Source organism: Crassostrea angulata, chromosome 7, assembly GCF_025612915.1.
Source record: "Crassostrea angulata isolate pt1a10 chromosome 7, ASM2561291v2, whole genome shotgun sequence".
In the NCBI taxonomy this organism is placed as follows: domain Eukaryota; kingdom Metazoa; phylum Mollusca; class Bivalvia; order Ostreida; family Ostreidae; genus Magallana; species Magallana angulata.
This window is the reverse complement of record NC_069117.1, coordinates 59,234,715-59,248,559: the sequence shown is the minus strand read 5'-3', so window position 1 is coordinate 59,248,559 and position 13,845 is coordinate 59,234,715. Positions and strand designations below refer to the sequence as shown.

Genomic DNA, 13,845 nt, shown 5'->3' with positions numbered 1-13,845 from the left:
CTACTGCCGATGTAGCATTTCGTTGAGTGATGACACTTATTTCGATTGCGAGTCGCAACAAACTGGCGCATTTATATAGGCCCGCCTATTTGTAAATGGAAACAAATGTCGAAAAAAGCTCAAAATAGGGTTGTACTCGCGAGTTAAAAATTATTTGAGAACAAAAGGGTTGATATTTATGTACATGTGAAATAAATGTTATCTGTTTGCGAAAAAATCCCCCAAAACCAAAGAAAAGGTTCTCCAATAGCAGAGACGGGTGAATATGGATTTAAAGTCACAGATTGTACTTCGCTCATCAAATTGCGTTATTTCAGTTTAGTGTGAAAAATTCGTCAGAAACTGTTAAGTGAACAAAATTATTATATCTTACATTACCGTTCACAATGTACCATAAATGTATATGGAATATTGCATGAGTTGAACCGATTGTTTTTTCTCACAAAAAAAGCTAGCGTTTGCTTCAAATTAGAGATACACGAGCTGATACGCCGTGAAATCCATAAGAAGTTTTACAGCATGTCTTTAATCCCTTATTTGCTTACAAAAAATCTGAACTGAAAATCTTTGAAACATCGTAAAATGTTGTTTGTTTATACATGTACATGTAAAATGGCGACTTGATTTGCAAGTGAATTTTACAATCCGAGGTCGATCGATTAGCGTGTTTGAGAGAAAGTCAACAGCAAGTAAAGCGTCAACATCAGTAGTAAATTTTGTCTGATGAATATTGAGGTGCCTGTAATAATATTAATGTTCCTACAGACTGAGTGGGTTACAAAATTAGGTAAATCACATGATAGTCCAAAATTAAACACATTTGTATCGTAAATTTCAAGTTTTTTGTTTGTTAAAAGAACACATGAACACTTGTAGAAGAAAGTGTGCCATTGATCGGTTGAAGTTCAATAAAATTATCTAATATTCATTATCAGTATCTCTTGTGAATTCTTTAGAATAAGCTACAAAAGAATAAATATACTTCCTCAACTAAAATTAATGCGTTGAAAATGAATGAATTTATCGATGAAGCATACTTGCTAAAATATGAAATGGCAAACCTTTTTAAATTGTGTGTGTTTCTGACAATTGTTTACATCATAAAAAAAAAACAAGAAGCGATTATTGTGAGATCTCTTAGCCAATTATCGCAGTGATATAGTTTATGCAGTCCTGATACAGAGTTTAACGTCACAACTGGCAGTTGGTGCATAAATTATCGATACCGCGTAAGCAGACAGGGTCATACAAACGGCTCATTTAAAATAAAACACAATTTCATAAATTGTTTACATATATGTACAAAATGATTAGCAGCTATAATGCTTAAAATATCTGATAAGATTAAAATTAGTTATTATACTGAAATCGACACATAGATAAAAAATTGCGTGTAACACTGCATACCTAACAGAGTTATCGTTCGTTATCCGCTAGGGTCCCCGTGAGAAATACTCTTCCGGTCAGGACCGTAGCAATAGACCGTGGCTATTTATAGCCACTGTCTAAAAATGGCATCAGCCATCCACCCCTCTTAATTATCATATTAGTAATATTGTTCAATAGCATTGCTTCGAAAGGGTTGTGCTAAGTATATATTCTTATAAACTAAAGACTGCCACTTTAAAAGGGTTTAATTCTGTCTTCTAGCACATCAGTTATGTAATCTATTGTATAGTTGATTGATTGAGCTTTTCTGATCAAGATATCGGTTGTCTGTCGTCGTTGTCGTTGTTGTAAACTGTTCACATTTTCACTTTCTACTGTGTTCAGCTATGTGTTTAAACAAAATATTCTCTGTTAAAATTTTCCGTTTGTGTTGCCTTTTACAGTCAATTGCTAAATTTTCGAATGTCATAAGTACCAAAATGATAAAACGTTAACATTGTGCTGAAGAATATTGATCAAGAACCAATGTTTACTTTAGTTTATAGGATTAAACAGATCGACACAATTCTCATTCATTTATTTGTTTTGAATTCTATTCTTTGATGCTTGAAACATCTCAACCAGATTTACACTGTTGTTTGCATTTTCCGAATTTCCTCTCGCACCTGTCACGGCACTGCCTCCTCTCACTAAGGGGCCGCGAGAGGCAGTTGTTCTGGCAGTTGTCCCTCTGGGCCCTACATCCCCGCTTACAGGCATTGGCCGACACCGTGGACATCATCACGAGGCCGAAGACCAATAGGACGATCAGAAATTTGGTCTACAACGTTAGATAATTCAATTACAATACATAATACTGAATTTTTTGAAATTACTTAACAACATACGGTTTTGGTTTAGTACGTACATTCATGTTGACTCGCTGGTTGTTTCACCTGAAATGTCAAACATTAGGAATAACTCTCAATGCTTCTCTCACATTTTACTCTTATGTTATTTTACTTATTTTCATGTAACGTGATTTATACATCTATCCAACTTCATAATGACACTTTATCAGCATTGTATTATAGCGTTTTCATAAATCTCATTTAAGGGCTTGGTGGTCATTGCTATTTTTAGACAGAGTATAATATTCAAATCTCCTTGATAAGAAGAGTTCTGTATATAAGAAACCAAAAAAAAAAAAAAATGGATTTTCTCTACCAAATGATACTTCAAGACCAAATCTAAAATTATTAAAGTACGCCTGATTGGTAAATTGTTGACCGCCTTGACTCCTTAAAGTTAATTTGGATAGACTTAGAATAAATGTACTCACCCTTGAAGTCTGCACACAGAACCTGCTGGATGGAGTCCCAGGACGGCTTATATATAGAAACCAAACTGCGTGATTGATGAAGAGGGTCAGGATGACCGAACGATTGAATAATGTAACAAATTGGTGAATGACAGTGGTCAGGGACATGGTATCCTATGGACAAAGGTGAAGGCAAGAATGACCGAATATTTAAGAATGTATCAGATTGGTGGATAATCACATTGCACAGTGACCCAATTACAAACAGTCTGGCAAATCTTTAAATTGATCTTTAAGAGTAGGACTTATTTTACATTTTTTAAAGTTTTGAATGAATTTAAGAATTCATACATGATGTCAAATTTTGAAGATATCATACTCCAAAAAGTATCACTATTTTAATGATGTATGCTGATGACATGGCTTTATTATCTGAATCTCCGGAGGGCTTACATAATATGCTTGATACATTTCATTAATATTGCAATGACTGGAAATTATCAGTCAATGTTTGTAAAACAAAAATAGTACTTTTTAGAAAATCTGGTCGTTTGAAACAAACTGAAAGGTGGTTGTACAATAAGGAAGAGATTGAATTTGTTAATTAATTTACATGTACTTATATAGGGCTAACACTTTCATATACTGGTAGCTTTTTTAAATTCCAATTACAACTGGCATCCCAAGAAAGAAAATGTATGTTTAAGGTGTAATATCCCTCTGCTATTAATTTTGCCATATATATTTAAAAAAAATTCATATTGATTTTCATCAAAGTCAATATCAATCGATTCATATGAAACAAAAATAAAGTGATGAAGCGCTGCTAGATTTTTCAAAAATTGATAATGTGTCTAATCATAATATGAAGAAAACTAGACATAGCGATTAGAAAAAGCAAAATTTTACCATCGCAGCATAAAATTAAAAATCCAAAATGTATATGAAAATAATATATAGTTATATACATTTTCATATCATATTACAAAACATATTAAAGCGCTGCATTTAAGTTCAGAATAGCACTTTGTTGTATAGGTTTGCAACAAAAATTGCTTCAATCTGCAAGAGTTATCTTTCTTTATCATAGACTTTTAAAGGTTTTACATACATGTTTTACATACACTGCATGATAAATTGCCACAGTTTCTAGATTTTCAGAAAAAGGTTTTCTGTTTTCAAATTTGAATAAGATAATAGTAAATGGATCCATATATTAAGAAATCCTAAAAATTTAAACCATAGCATAAATTTTGTTGTAACACAACAATAGGATGAAGCGAATAATCTTCCAGTAATTGGTATAATATTAATATAGGGATTTATTGTCTTGAATCAAATGAGATATTGGGTTTTTTAATTTTGTTTTCCCATATCTGCTCCCTCAGAATAGAAAAGCCTTATTAAATTTTAAACATTTGAAATGTTATAAGTTTTAAACGATCATAACTAAGTATAGAGTTTGTAATTGTCTTAGTCACATTTTTCCCAATTATAATTCATTCAGCTCCGTGAACGAGCTATAGATAAAGAAATAAAAACATTCCATCCAAATATTCTCTGGCCTAAAACATCAAACATCAACTGTACATGTACTGAACATGTACATAAAATTTTGTTATATTTAAAAAAAAGAATTAATCCACCGGGATTGGTAGGGGGAGAAATAGTCATGTAGATACATTGCCTCATAAATACTTTATCATTATGATACATTTCTTGTAATATTTTGTAAAAGTTTTCTTTACTTTTTTGCCCCCTGCTTCATAAAGCCCTGGGGTTCATTTCGTTTCGGTCAATTTTTTTTTTACATATTTAAATTTAAATAAGTGTATCGCCTTCCAACATGAATTAGGACCCAGCACCACCTCCCTTGTTGTTACACAGGTCGGGTACACTACCTTATATGGATAGCCATATTTAACACGTGATAGTATTTTCGGCAAACAGATTCTCCAATCCAGTGAATGAGTTGCAATGCATGACGGTCTATAACGTGTTTACGATTCAACAAACGCACGTGGTATTTGTCTGTTTTATACACAATATTTAATTGCTTGCCGGAATTTTTGTATATCTTGATTTTTACTTTAGAAGGTGATAAAGGAAAGATTACGTACCAATAACTTTGTTCCATGCTCACATTAAAAAACACTGTTGTTTTAGTTGATTAATTGTTGCTTAAAAAATGATCAGTATCAACGACTGACAAACATACGCATACAAGTACAAACATATTTTGATAAGAAAAAAACATCACATTTGTGAATTGTCGACTTTTTCATTGTGCACTAGAAATAAATACAGGTAACTGTACATTTTTAACATACGTGAATAGCCACGGTAGTAGAAATGCATAAATATACAAACGCAGAAGCGCAAGCTATATGCAGCATAAAGTAGTTTGTCCGTTAAGCATTCTGATGAATGTCCCTGAAGAAAAATATCAACGCACGTTCTACTAATGTTGTCCCAAATATGGGGTATCACGTGAAAAAAAAAAACAAGTATTCACTGCTTTTAATTCAATAGGACGTACCTCTCTTTTAAACATTCACAATGGGGTATTTAAATAGGTTGATATAAGTCCTCAAATGCAATATTTTTTAAATGTGAGCATAGAAATTGAAGTTCAGACATAATTGTCCATATTACTTTCATAAATTCTGGAAAATCATTCAAAATGAATTTCCAAAGGACAATTCAAAATGGTATATATTTTTAATACGCTTTGTATACACCGAAACTTGTAGTAGCCCACAATGTCTTGCAACTCATTCACCTGATTGGTTTGTCAATAAAAGTAAACATATGCCTAATTTAGTATGCAAATTTATGCCGACGTCACAAACTATAGTGGTCTCGACCTGTTACATGCCTTAATAATTGTGAGTTAACAGAAACAAAGTGATATTATTTTCTACAGAAGTTATCTCTCTTATCAGAGGGACAATCCACCTTAAGCTTATGAAAAAAAAAATGAAAAATGTATACTCTAACCATGTTACTCCTTTATCATTATTTGAAGGATACATATGTAGGCAATGTATTGAGCTATGCAAGTGAAGCATGGAAATTTCACAAGGGTGATGCTATTGAAAAAACACAATTTGGAAAGTAAAGAGACCCGCTCGAATCATTTCCTAGATCTTGACCTTAAAATTAATTGCCAAAGAAACTACGTCCATTCTTGTTAGGAGAAAATAAGATTTATTAGATACAACGTTTGATTGTTCTCTTAATCTTTACACAGATATCTTTATCATAAAAAAATTACCATTGTCTAGAAATAACCTCGACAATTCCCTTAAAGTTAATTATGCTAATAAATCAATATCAAAAGAAATATAATTATCAAAAGTTTAAATGTACGACATCACAGTTATGGTCAAGTTCTGTACCGGGGTTTCTGTCGATTTGTCCAGCTGCTGGCTTGATATATAGATACTTCACTCGTTAATGAGGCTGAGGCCACCAGTATAGTGAACTATAAGCACTTTGTAATGTGACCAATTAATTTCACTATATCGGTCGACTAAACATCTATCAATCAAATTAGGCTTCTATATATATGTTACCAATAAAGGTATTGAATAACACCAGTAACTAAACATCGTCGTAAGTATAGTACCAAATATCTAATTAAGAAAGAACTTGAAAAAAGCTCAATAGACTTTAATTTTATAAAATTTTCTTATTTTTAATTTTTCAGACTTGTTAGCATCAGAGACAATGGATGTAAGTTTTCCGTTAATGCGAAACGTTTTTTTAAATTTCAAATTATGCTTGATTTTGTTGGGTTTTATTTCTAATTTGGTAATTTATTTCTCTTTTTGTTGCAATAACTTTTCTTGTATGTGAAACATTTCTAGAGAAGGATTTTGGTTGTCCTTTTGGTTTTTGCTCTAATAATGACGTCAGTTTCCGCCAGAACATGTCGGAAATCTTGCAGACGCCAGAGGAACAGGTGTGAAAGAAGGTGTGATTTTGCGCCTTTACTCCAAAGAAGAAACTGTAGGATGAGATGTGAGAGGAAATTTAGAAGATGCAAGGCGCAATGCAACTATGGCTAAAGTGACCATCATAAAGTGATTTGTGTTTGATCTATCATGATTAAATTATAAAACAAACACCCAGACTTATTTTTGATATCCTTCTAAGATGATGATATTCTTACAGTGATTGTAACCGATGTTTCATTGCATGGACATTTTCGAGATGTACAAACTTGTAAAGCACATAAAACGAATGATGCAATTTAGAAATTCATCGACCCTGTAGTTCCCCTTAAACCAAAATAAATAAATATAAATAAATAAAATGAAATGAGAAAAATAAAGAATAAACGGACAGCTTTCAATATCTATCATTTCATCACTATTCACTCTGACGTTTCATGAAATTTATAATAACATAAAGTAAGTACATGTACACAAATTCAAATGTGGGTTGTATAGAAAGTAAACCAATAAAACACATATCGCAAATGTTAAAGATTCAAGATGTACATGGTTTTTCATTTAACACTAAATTAAATGACATCAAAATACCTACGAATATATACATGTGTATACAATATGCATGTATTGTGTCAAATAAGAAAGTATTACAAAAGTTCAAAATGAGATGTGTATATTGTTTCATCTCTTCATCTTGTTGTCTTCAGAAAAAACCGAAGAAATGTACATGATTCCGAGAATTTTTTATCCCTTCTTTCAATGCTTATCTATATATATTATACAAGTTGATGAATTTTCCTTTTATACTTTATTCAGTATCTAAAATGATCGGTTCCTTGATGTTAATGTTTTTTCCCATCTAAAAATTTGATAAAATATACCTGAAACCAGTCTTATTTCCTGATTAAAGCACTGTAAAAACCTGTCTGGTTTGCATAGTCAATCGTTTCATTTAGATTACTTTCATTTGGAAAATTTGAAAGTTTTTAATAAAGTAAATTGATAACTAACATAGAAAGCGCCACTCATTTAATAATTGAGTGAACTTTGTCAAACAAAATAGCGACCAATATGGCGGCGCCAATGAGCTGGAAGAAAATTTTTCAGCCCTTAGTACCACTATTTTACTTCTTACGTACTGATTTCCTTATATATACGTGTTACCATTAAGCCTCACCCACCTCTCTCTGCCCTCAGTATTAGTTTATGGCACAACACATTCAAGGTAAATCTGATGGTTAGTTTGTTGACCACCCAGCTTCCGTAAAGACTACAGAACAATGCTGTGACATGTAGTTCAAAAGTTCTTGGCAATTTTTGCAATCGAATGGCTGAATAGTTAAATTTAATCTGTATTCAATTTTGGGTGTATAATTTGTTTTGATAAATAACGGATGCCCCTCTACCTATCCTTATTAACAGTTTACTCCTCACGATCAAAACAAAAAATAACACGTCTTCTGTAATTTTTAGCGTCCTGATCAGTTAATATGTAATCACTTGATTTTTCAAAATGCAATTTAATGATATATTTAAAGAACGTTACCATAATAGCTAAATCATTTAAGAATCCAGATTTTGAGATTTTAAATCAAATATCAATGGATAATTGTGTATAATGGAACTTTTCTAAATCATAACGGCTATACACCAAAGAACTATGCGTAAGATTTAAAATATAATAACCAAACTTTTACATATGATAAATTACCGTTCTACATGATTTTAAAATAGTTATTGTTTTACTTTAAATCCTCTGTACACGACAACAAACATCAATTGCATTCAATCTGATTAATGTGTTTTGCATCATTTTCATCATCGTATGCAAAAAAAATATAAAAAAATAAAAACAAAACAGGATGTAATAAACGGTACTGGGGAATAACAAAAACTCGTTCACAGCTCTAATTCTGATGTTGAACAAACACAAAATTTAAAACGACAATTGATATACTAGTATTTTGGTGAAAATAAGGAAGGCTATTTTCTAATTGTCTATGGACTTTTCCGTTTTCCCGATTACGACAAAGAGCACACGACGAGTGTAACCGGTCAGCAGAGAATGCTTATTCCTCCATAGCACCTGTTCATGCTTTCAATTCTCTTTATAAAGGTTCGTATTGGCTTTGCTCCTGTTTTGTTTTTTTCCTTTGGACTCTTGATTTTGAACACTGTTATCACCACATACCTTCTTAATATTGTTGATTTGTCCGTTCGATATAGGGAAAACATTCAAAGTAACCTTCCTAAATAAAAAAGTTTATGGCGAAAAATCAAATAAAAAACATATAGATAATTTGTTGAGCATCAAGTCCTTAATGGTTTGGATAATCTTCCTGTTACGTGTCAACAAATGATTGGGGTTTTTTGAAAAATATATAGTAAATTCTATTTACTATTTGGACGCACAGGGCCAAAAAAGTATAGCAATCGCACAATGTTGCCAACCAACTTTAGCAAGAACTTGAACAAATGTTTAATTATCATATAAATTAATTTATTGTAGTTTGATTAAACTCCTCGGGAAAAATAAGTAACCAGGTATTTCATTATAACTCAAAACTAACTTAACTGAAATCTTAGCCTTCCTTTTCCCTTTTGAAATCCTGCATCTTTAAACAGACACAATAGTACATAAATCAATATAGCCAGTGATCCAAACTAATCTCAATGAGGGTTTTACAGTATTTGGTACATTATATATACTATAATATAGTTAAAAATGGCCACAACAAATGGACACAACACCCCTTTAAATGAAGTATGTAAAGTATGAAAATTAAAACAGATTCAAAGATAAGAAATTATATTGTTTCCAAGTTCTATTTGAAAATTAAGAAATTATATTGTTTCCAATTCTATTTGACAATTAAGCTGACTAATTTGTTCAGCTGCTGATCTCATACCGTGATGCAAACTAGTAATGATTTGACAACACAAATTAGTCATGATACATAATGCCCTTTTATGCAGGGTGCCAAACGTAGTTTAGGGTATTAAAGTTCAAGTTGCTGTTAATGATTAATGAGACTGGGGTCATCAGTATCATGAACTAAAATTCATCTGTTACACTAGCAATCTATCTCAGAATGTCTGGCAATTGAACATACCTGTATATCATTTATGTAAGACCTCTATATATACGTAGAGGAGGTTTCTAACATTATCAATAACTAAACTTAAACATAACATCAAGGTAAATCTAGTACTAAACATATAACTTGGAAATATTTAATACTTATTCGAATGCATAAAACTTATCATTTTTTCTTTTCAATTGATCAGGTGCTTCCTTCAATCGCAATGGATGTAAGTTTTTCCGTAATTATCAAAATGTTATCTGTTGATTTCTAATTATGCAGGGTTTATAAACAACTGTTTTAATTACCGCTATTTTATTCTTCATATCTCTTTGCTCTGATGACCCCTTTTTGTATTTAATGATTTTCTAGAGAAGGATTTTGATTGTCCTTTTGGTTTTTGCTTTAACCATGAGATCAGTTTCGGCTAGAACATGTACTGAGATTTGCGGACAAAAGCAAAATTGGTGTGAAAATCGGTGTATCTGGGAACCCTTAATTCAGCGAGTAACCTGCGGGATGAAATGCAAGAGGAGATTTAAAAGATGCAATGCAAAATGTAACTAATAGTAAAAAGACCACCAAGGAGTCTCAGAACAAAGCATGTTGTTTTGTCATCAATTGTGATTGAATAAAATATTTTATGTAATTTTTTTTTATTTTTAGTATAATTACAATGCTTATAATCTATCTAGAATATATTTCATTTATAATTATTTCTGATAATGACACGCAAATGTATGAGACACATAACGTGATAAAAGGGCAATAGACTGAGTTGACACATAACACACAAGATATTATTTAACAACATTTCAAAATGCATATATTTTTCTATCGTGAAGATGTAGCAGCTTTAAGGTTGATTTAAAAATGAAAGCTCACTTTTACAAATCGTTCTGAAAATTAACTGATAACATCAAGATGTAAATAACCTAAATCGACGAAAAATATTTTCTTTATTGGATGTTGGTATGAAACAACGTTTACTAAATTATAGTATAAATCAAACAGCAGTAAAGTATATAGCTTTCAAGAATTGATTAAATGAAATTCATTACATACACTCATTACCTATGATATATCATGAATTTATTTGCAATTTAAAGCTGCTTGGTCTGATTATATATCAAATGTTGTGTACGCTTTTAAACGACGGTTATGTTTGGTCAATTAAGTCATATTTCAATGAAAAAATGATGTACATTTTTTTTTTACAAAACAAACGACATATAAAAAGGTATCACGTTATTTCGCCTCATATCAAAAAGTCGCCCCTTTCCTCAAGGCGGGAATGATTGTATTAGTTACGACTTTGACATATATTTTAATAGAATCTAAATAGGAGTAGTATTCTGGCAAATCAAATATAAACCTGTGTATATTTTGTTCACTTTTATTTTTGAAGTTTGTTATGTTTACAATCGATGCATAACATCCGGGTTGAGTAAACCCAATCATTTGGGGGACAAAACCAAACGGTTCCCATTCGTTAACATTCCCATGATGCATTTTGGTTTGTTTTTTTTATGTCCATAAAGAAATTATTTTTATTTACTTTTAGTTTTCTGACTTTGAAAGAATATCCATTTTCCTGGTGTTAATAGGCGAAAGACTATAACTTTCTGATTTAATTGGTTTGTATTGAAAATTTTCTGAAAGTGTGATTGCCATAAAAGTAGACCATGAAGCTTTAATTGAGTTGCAAGTCGGTGCAAAAATTGTACGTTTCATAACCAAAAAATACAGGAATAGAGATTATGTTGATCTCCTTAGTAATGCTGTTGTATTTTTACACTCTTATCAGATACATCGCCGTTGACTGGTGGGGTTGGTGAAAATGCAGTATTTATAATAGAATAAAATGAAATGATTAATAAGATTACTAGCTTTAAACATTTTGAAAACATTGAATATTCAAGTTTCTATAGTCTCGTCTTGTTTGGTTGCGTCTCTCTGGTCATAAACTTCTTTTTACTCATGTTAATGAACTTCTTATCAAGCGTCTGTCTTTAACTGTATAGCTCTTGATAACACTGGGTTTTCCACTACTTGCATAATGCATAGTTGTTGATTTTTACTCAGAATTTGAAATATCATAAAACAGACGAGAAATTTCTGTAGTTGGGGATATCTGGAGAGTGCAGTGATATTGACCTTGGTAGCTCAGTATAAGAGCTCTGCCTGGAACTGCATGAGTTCCAGGTTCGATTCTTGATCTAGCTATAAAGTTATTGTATATTGGAATATGTAAACTCATTTGTCCTTTTTTTTACTACAAATGCAGGGCTATTCAAAATATGCTGTTTAATCTTAAATTAGATTTTTTGACTATCCTGTAACTTTCTATCAATATAGTAAATAATTTCTGCTTGATTTAGCTTATGACTCAATCCACGTGATAAAAAACTGCAAAAATATGCTTGTTGAGAATAAGAATGGTTGTGGTGGTTGTGATAATTATCAATAAATTTCAATACTTGTTCAATCACTGAAGTATAAAGAAACCTTTGCACTTTGTAACAACTACGTGTATGTAAACATACTAATCATTCGTTGAATAATTTGATTATTTCATGACATAGTAATTACCATAAATGGGTTATTTTGATAATCGACCAATATGTTACATTATTGAATAATTTTGACATATTGGCCTTGACCATTGCCCATCAATTTTAGGGTTAGATTTTTGTATATAAACCGCGCGAGGATTTTGCCAATCAGACTGCTTCAACAGACTTCAACTGTAAGTAGAAAATTGATCTGGTTGGGTTTTTTTACTTAAATATCATATCTGAAAACAATGTCGTTACAATTCATAACTTAGATAAAAGATGAGTTTGTGGGCATTTGACATAGCAAGAAACTTTTTTATATTTTCCTGAACCGTTGGAGCTCTGGAAAACTTAACTCAAATTAAAATTTGACCCCTTAATATCAATTGTGATATGTTATATTTTCCTACAATATAATGAAAGATTGCTTTTAAAGTTATTTTTTCTTTTTCAGGATAAAAGCATAAACATGAATGTAAGTATAAACATGACATTTATCACTATGAACTGCTCCTCCCAAGGACTAAATCTGTTTCACTTCCATATTGTTGTAGACCAAGTTTCTGATCGTCCTGCTGGTCATCGGCCTCGTGATGATGACCACTGTGTCAGCCAACAACTGCAAAAATAAATGTAAGAACAAGAGGGACAGATGCGAAAGTGACTGCTCCTCGGGACCACTAGCGGACAGAAGGCAGTGTAGGGACAAGTGCGAGAGGAAATTTGGAAAATGCAAACAACAATGTAATTCTGGTTAACATGTTCGAAGCATCGAAAGAATTTGAAATAAATCTAAAGTAATATTTTAATGTTACGTTTGTTATGAACTGAAGGCAGGTAATAGTTTAAAATGATTGCAACAGTGTGTACAGAAACAAAGCAAAAGTTTACGTTGCATGCACTATTTCTATCAAAAATCAAAATAGTACAAGTCATTAATACTAATGATAACTTATCTTAACTACCGGATCGTATGTAGTTCTTACAAGGTTGATGTGTCGACCACACAACGTACGAAATGACGACTTCAATCAAAACTTTCGATAATCTTGTTTTATCAACTTGTTTGTGAGTGGCTTACCTCCGTTTAGAAATTGTTCATACGTAGAGCATGCCACTGCATATAGACAAAAACTCCATATGCAGGTGAAAAAATTATATCGCTATAGAAGTAAGGGAAGTTGACGATAGGAAAATGGAAATCATCACATTTATCGTAAAGTTTTGTTTTTAGGTTACTATTGTTGTCTTTTTCTAGTACAAACTATAAATATATTTGCAAATTTTGATTGCGAATTCCATTTGATATCTTGTGATTTTTTGAATTGTTCAAAATATCAGCGCAAACATTTGAAATTTTTTAAATACATAAGTAAAAATTTACTTTACAAAAATGATATGGGAAATACGGCAATTAATCGTAATTTGCATAGATTTGAAATCAACGACACATAGACTCTGTTAAAACAATTTGTCCATAATAATCATATAATTAACGGATACAGAAAATGTTTCGAGAATGTTTAGATGATAGTCAAACTAGATTAACTGAAATT

General features: G+C 31.5%; 4 long non-coding RNA genes across 4 annotated transcripts; 3 read left to right on the top strand and 1 right to left on the bottom strand.

Moving 5' to 3' along the window:
• Positions 1–1,949: 1,949 nt before the first annotated feature.
• LOC128156378 (uncharacterized) lies at positions 1,950–2,806 on the bottom strand. Its single transcript, XR_008239708.1, has 3 exons — positions 2,711–2,806; positions 2,297–2,324; positions 1,950–2,209 (listed from the first exon to the last, which is right to left on the bottom strand). It is a non-coding gene; the product is annotated as an uncharacterized LOC128156378 (long non-coding RNA).
• A 3,413-nt stretch (positions 2,807–6,219) lies between these two features.
• On the top strand, positions 6,220–6,821 carry LOC128157262 (uncharacterized). The gene is made up of 3 exons (XR_008239810.1): positions 6,220–6,307; positions 6,402–6,427; positions 6,562–6,821. It is a non-coding gene; the product is annotated as an uncharacterized LOC128157262 (long non-coding RNA).
• A 2,994-nt stretch (positions 6,822–9,815) lies between these two features.
• LOC128191499 (uncharacterized) lies at positions 9,816–10,380 on the top strand. Its single transcript, XR_008244435.1, has 3 exons — positions 9,816–9,847; positions 9,937–9,960; positions 10,104–10,380. It is a non-coding gene; the product is annotated as an uncharacterized LOC128191499 (long non-coding RNA).
• Positions 10,381–12,414: 2,034 nt separating this feature from the next.
• On the top strand, positions 12,415–13,092 carry LOC128157228 (uncharacterized). Its single transcript, XR_008239807.1, has 3 exons — positions 12,415–12,480; positions 12,744–12,764; positions 12,844–13,092. It is a non-coding gene; the product is annotated as an uncharacterized LOC128157228 (long non-coding RNA).
• The last annotated feature ends 753 nt before the right edge of the window (positions 13,093–13,845 follow it).